This window comes from Zophobas morio, unplaced genomic scaffold (assembly GCF_036711695.1).
Source record: "Zophobas morio isolate AGI-343-1 ecotype UQ-CSIRO unplaced genomic scaffold, CSIRO_AGI_Zmor_V1 ptg000334l, whole genome shotgun sequence".
NCBI classification, from domain to species: Eukaryota; Metazoa; Arthropoda; class Insecta; order Coleoptera; family Tenebrionidae; genus Zophobas; species Zophobas morio.
In genome coordinates, this window is record NW_026972438.1 from 25,187 (window position 1) to 31,186 (window position 6,000).

Consider the following 6,000-nt stretch of genomic DNA (forward strand, 5'->3'; position numbering starts at 1 on the left):
TCAAGCTATAGCCGTTTTTTATTTCGTACTATGTAGGAATGCAACTTGTATTTTTTAAACAAGCAACTGTTATACAAATCGGTAATACGCTCGCTGCTGATTACGTCTCTTTTGCCAGATATAACCCTAAAACAAACATGTTCATCGACTACGAATACTACAAAATCGCGTTCTGAGAATAGTGTTAAAAGCTCCTTGATATGTGCGCAACAGCCAGCTACACAGAAAGTGTAACTCTAATGAAACTGGGTTACTGGAGTCTGTAGTCATTACAACTACTAATTAGACAGGCACTTAATTATAACCCTCATTGGTACACCAAGTACTCGCGGCCAAAACATTTCTTAGATTTATCAGAGGGGAGAATATGGTAAGATTATACTTTATTTTAATTAACCTATTAATATGTAATTTACATAATATAATGGTAATAAAACTTCTCTACTTTTCCATTACATGTAATAATGTTATTAATTTGCCATTACACCTTATTGATATGTACTATCTATCAGTGATTATAAAAGCGCAACCGTTCTTCTCGGAGATGGCGCATTAAGTCGCTATAAAAGTTGTGGCTTATGCACCCAATTAGTAGAGGGAAAGTAGGCTAAGCAGTACTAAATCACGCCTGTTGTAAGCCAGTGCTATAAATTAAATAAATAAAACACACACACTTTTGTTGGTTTCTCATACCAAAACAGAATTTGGTAAGATCTACAGATGCCTGCAGTGTTCACTACAATCCTTAAGAAAATACCACCGAATTTACAATCAGAGTTGTCGAACTTTAGTTGTAAAATATATTTAATACGAAATTTGCTCTTATGTAAAACCCTTCGTAGTAGTAGCGCAAAGAATGCAAAAATAGTAATAATAATTAATAAAAGACATAAATATATATATTTTTTTGAATTAACATTAACATTTATAAATAACTTTAAATAAAATCTTTTACTTTGTTTGTTAAATATTAAACATGTCAATTGTAAGTTAATCCCTCTAATTAATAGTTTATGCGTGCATAAGTTTGGTGTTGGTGATTATTTTTGTCATCCGGTCGCTTTATCATATTTCTTTTTTTAAATAAAAAGTCTCTAGTAGTACAGGACGTTACCTTCTTTTGTTTTACTGCGTAGTATCCCAAATATTATAGCAGCCTTCATGTGAAGAGCATACGCTTATATAGACCAACTATTAGAGACTCTTAAATAGTGCAAATAATACCGACTTCACTTAAAAAAATTTATCACCCACTCAAGCTATTTAATTCTAAAAAATTCTATTTTATTTCATAGTCAAAGTAACTTTCGCCATTGTACTTCCACCAGCTTCAGTTTCTATCTCACGGTAGGGATCATGGCTCGATATAACTAATAAAGAAGTTGTCTACTCCCACATTAAGTTTTCAATGGGCTTTAGAGAACGTTGCAAAAAGTAGTCTTTAGCTAATGTTACGTTAGTACATTTATGGACGTAAACGTCGCTTCATAAATGCTTTTTGAGATACAAAGTTGAGTCTTATAACTAGAATAATGAAGACAACCCGAGTCCCACTTAATCTTTAGAAAGGCCTTTAAAACGCCTTCTGGTCGCGATTTTAAATCGGGGTTTATTTAAATCTACAAACACTAACATATATTTAACAGCCTACGCATACACCATACATAAGTAAACTAAACAGAAACTATAATTAAAAGACAAACCAATTAAAAACCTTAAATTAAAAAGTATTTTTAATAAACGCAATTTTAAACATTTTGGCAGGGGTACGTAAACCAATATCTATTATATACAAATATAGTAGTTATCAACTCTTATAACAGGATAATTTAACAAATGTTTAATTAATCTTTAACTTATTCTAAACTAATAAACATAATTTGAAAAGCTTTTTTACCTTTTCAAAGGTTATAAACAGCTTGACTACTTATAATTAAGTACCTCCCGCTCTTTTTTTTTTTCTCGCCCTTTTTGTTGTTGGTGTTTAAAAAATTTGATTATTTGCAAATCTCTGTTTTATTTCCAACAAAACCTTATTCGGAATGACTTTTTTTGCGGTTAAACTCTATTTGGAAAATTACATGCTATTCAAAGACACTACCTGATATAACCCAAGTATAGATTATAAAGTTCGATGGAAATAAAAAGAGCGAAGTAGCAGAGATTAGAAATAACAAGGTCGACTAAAACTAAAAACAAAGATAAGCAGAAAATATGAAAAGAGAACTTTTATTAAAATAAAATATAAGGACAGCTAGGGCACAACTGAGAGTTAGAAAAGGTAAGGCAGAAGAGTCAAGAATAAAAGTAAAAAGCGCTTTATTATTTAATTTTACAAATCCTATAATCCTCCCACCAGGGAGGCTTTCTCTGAACCCCTTCAAGCAACAAAAGTGCTCGTGACTATAGACTCTTTAGGATTATAACACCCCCTGATAGTATTACAGTGCCAATCAAAAAATTTATTATTTACGCCCTTAATACAAAGCGGTAAAATCTAATTCTATGTTACTGCTGACTTATTTTTATAATATTTTTGTTTTGTATAAATACTAGCTTACTCCCGACTGTAAGCTTCTCATCCATCTAATACGTGCACCAAAGCATATATGAATATTTTAAACCGTTTTGGTCATGCTCTTTAAAAAATTGTGGTAAAAAAGATATGTTTTAGAGTAGTGAAAGGTGTTTAATGCCATATAAAATGAAGTTATCACATGCTCTCCACTTTTTGTTTTGCTCTACACCCTGCTAATTTTTTAGTAATATTAAAACTCTGGCGACGTGTCAATATCTCACACTTATACTTGATTGTCACACAAGTTATTTTTTAAAAAAGTTGATGCCTGTGAGCTTGTTAGTTCATAATTTTTATTTTAAAAAGCTTTTTTAAATGCCATGCGGATAAGAAGTTTCATTTTTGCTACTAAAACATCATTTATAAATGTGTTTAAAATTTCCTTTTATGCTTTTAGGCTCTTTTCATAGTACACAAGCCCTACCGACATTAAGCTCCCTATAATGTATCTGTAGACAGTTACTATCAACAATTTGTTCGACTTTATAGGCCAAATCAATACATTAAACTTGCTCTTTAGATAACAAAGCTAAAACTTCTTCACACCCCAAGAGACTGAAAAGATGCCACAAAAACGAAAGATCGAAATCTTATTTTATCGAATTAGAAAGGATAGTATATACACAATTTTAAAATAATCTTGTGAGATTAAATCTACCAGTTAAAATTAATATAAATGCAAAGAGCATATCCTCAGTTGTATGGATCTACCCTTTTTATTTTTTTTTTAACTGTGCACTGTAACTGGGCCATATAACCTACAGTATTAAGAATTGTTAATTGACTGTTTTCTAACACTAAAATTTAAATTTTAAAAAACTTTGGCAACACTGTGGAAGCCAAAGTTTCAAAAAAAATTTATAAAAATTAAATTTTAGTTTTAAACTTTTACCTCTTTATAATAGAATTAAAAAACTTATAATTTTTAATTTTTTTAATCTTAGGTTTGCTCTCACTCTTCGACTTTGCCTGGAAGAAAAAGAGACAATTTTTTCTGTAGAATTTCTGTTACTATATGATCCTTGATAACCATGCACGCACCAAAGGAGTAGAAAAACTTCATTGTATGTTAAGTACATTTAAAACAAGTATGCGCTACCTGCATTTACTAACTCTTTAGCCCTACTAAATATTCAATCACCGTTCAACTTTAATGTTGTGCAGGCAATAGACAAAAGAAGTAATTATTTTGACAGCCCTTAAAATTTAAACATAACTTAATGTGAGGATCTTTTTAATATCGCATTACAGTTTTTTAAACTAAATGTATTTTATAAAATATCAAAGCAATAAAAATTTTATGTTATTTATGAAGAGAAATACTATAAAAAATTAGTTCGAAATGAAGGCGAGCATTGGAAAATCTAATAGGGCACTTACGTAAACACTTCATATCAAAATTGAGAGTTAGTTGGAAGCTTAAGAGCATTAACCTGTAAATTCAAGGTCGCGGATTCGTTTCGTTTCACCACGCTTGCCTCAGATGGATTGCGTATTTGACCTTGCCCCAATTAATTCGGATAGTATAGAAGATGGAATGAAGGTACTAATGCCCCAGTAAAAAAAAAAAGAGGACGTACAAAGAAAAAATTATAAGCTGAATAGTTTTTAAACAAATTAAAAGGTCTTTTACACACAAGAGAAAGAAAACCATCTACTTTATACACCGAAAGTTCAGTTTTGTTGGCATAATTAAGTAAATCGATAAGAAATATTATCGTTTCACAGAATCTAACTAAGATCTTTAACAATAAGTTTGTAAACTAAACAAAGTACGAGGCATTTCTAAAAAGTTTAAGAAGGTTTAGGGCTTTAGCAGGTTAGTACGCCATAACCCCTTTAAATAAAGAGAAGAAGGCCCGTAAAAGCTGAAAACATGCAGATTTATTTAATTTTTAGAATTTTGGTGATATAGCACAAGATGAAAGCATCTGTTCTTAACAAGTGCGAGAAACAAGGGAAGAATACAAGTTTTTTTTTTTTTTTGCATTTTGTCCCATAAATAAGGTCCTATTTATTTGTTATTTACTTCATTTCTTGCATTAAAATTTAATTTAGGTTAAAAGGTCTCACTCTTTGAGCCTACAGCCTTACAGCTGCTATACAATTCGCTTGGAAGTGACTTTTACTCCTATTTGCCTACAGGTGCTAACAAGTTTTTTTTTTTTCTTTTGTTATACTCCCAACACTGTTAAAAAATGTGTAGATAGTACACCTTTATTGGGGTGGATAACAGTTCACTCGATTGACTCAGATAACGAAGCCGAAAGGGTGGCCTAGGCCCTTGTGAAAGGCCTGCATGCACACATGACCCAGTTATTACAAATTAAATGTAAAGTATACGAATAAATTTAGAATGAGTGTTTCATAATCTTTTATCAATTCTCATTATAAGCTCTTAAAACATAAAACATGCATAAAGTAAAAAAGGATCTAGGAACTTAATAATTGTTTTTGGATTGTAATATAAACTTCCTTTTTTTAAAAGGCGAGGCTAGTTAATGGTATAAAGTAATAAAAAAAAATTCGACTTCTAACTTATTTTATGTTCCTAAAAATAGACTAAAACCTCCCCGTTTATTTTAAAATCCAAGATTTAAAAAGGATTTTTCTAAATAAAAATGTTAGCCGAGAGGGTATTTAAAAACTTACATGCAGTGAAACTATAGGTCGGCATTATTATAACTTTTATATCACTTAAAAATTGAGTATATGTTTTTTTTTCAGCTAAACCCTTTCTGCCTCTACAACAGTATGCACGAATGACCCCGAAATAATACATATCCTTTATTCCTTCATTAGTGCTGGCCTATTTATTATAAATAAGAGTAGTATAACGTTTTAAATACAGATATCTAAATTTTTTTGAAAACCACAAACTTTTCTCGCCCTAGGTTAACCATGTCGGTAGTGTGTTCCCCAAATCTTTAAGTGTATAAAAAAGACCGGTTGACTCAAGTTTGCTGTATAATTTTTTTTCTCTTCCAATTATTTGATAAACAAACAATTTTTTCTTTTCCTAGTTATATTGTTTAAGCTTTGCCTTACGAATATGGCTACGTAACACAAGTTTGTAGTGCCTAAGGGCCTTACAGTGTGTAAGCTCGGACTTCCATGGTAGGCTACACTAAAAGTGTTTATACCTGTGTACTTACTAATTGAATGCAGTTTTTAAATTAAAGTAAAATCATTTTAGTTTTAATGCACATGGAGGTCGCAAATTCGTTTTGGTAAGTGTTAGGGCTCGTTATCTCACTCCCTCAAACTGGAAGTTTAATTTTTGGTGTGGCGAAAATCTTTCAGTAAGAAAGGGATTAAAGAATGTAAATAACCAATGATAATTGGTTTTAAATTCTACCCTTTATTAGTTTACCCCGTAATACCCTGTGAAGTTGGATTAAGTCATACGATTTTAGAGTTAG

The 6,000-nt window shown here is 30.9% G+C and overlaps 1 long non-coding RNA gene across 1 annotated transcript; it reads left to right on the forward strand.

The window, feature by feature from the left end:
* Window positions 1–4,509: 4,509 nt before the first annotated feature.
* Window positions 4,510–4,841, forward strand: LOC135120064 (uncharacterized). The gene is made up of 3 exons (XR_010278488.1): window positions 4,510–4,585; window positions 4,637–4,723; window positions 4,785–4,841. It is a non-coding gene; the product is annotated as an uncharacterized LOC135120064 (long non-coding RNA).
* Window positions 4,842–6,000: the final 1,159 nt, after the last annotated feature.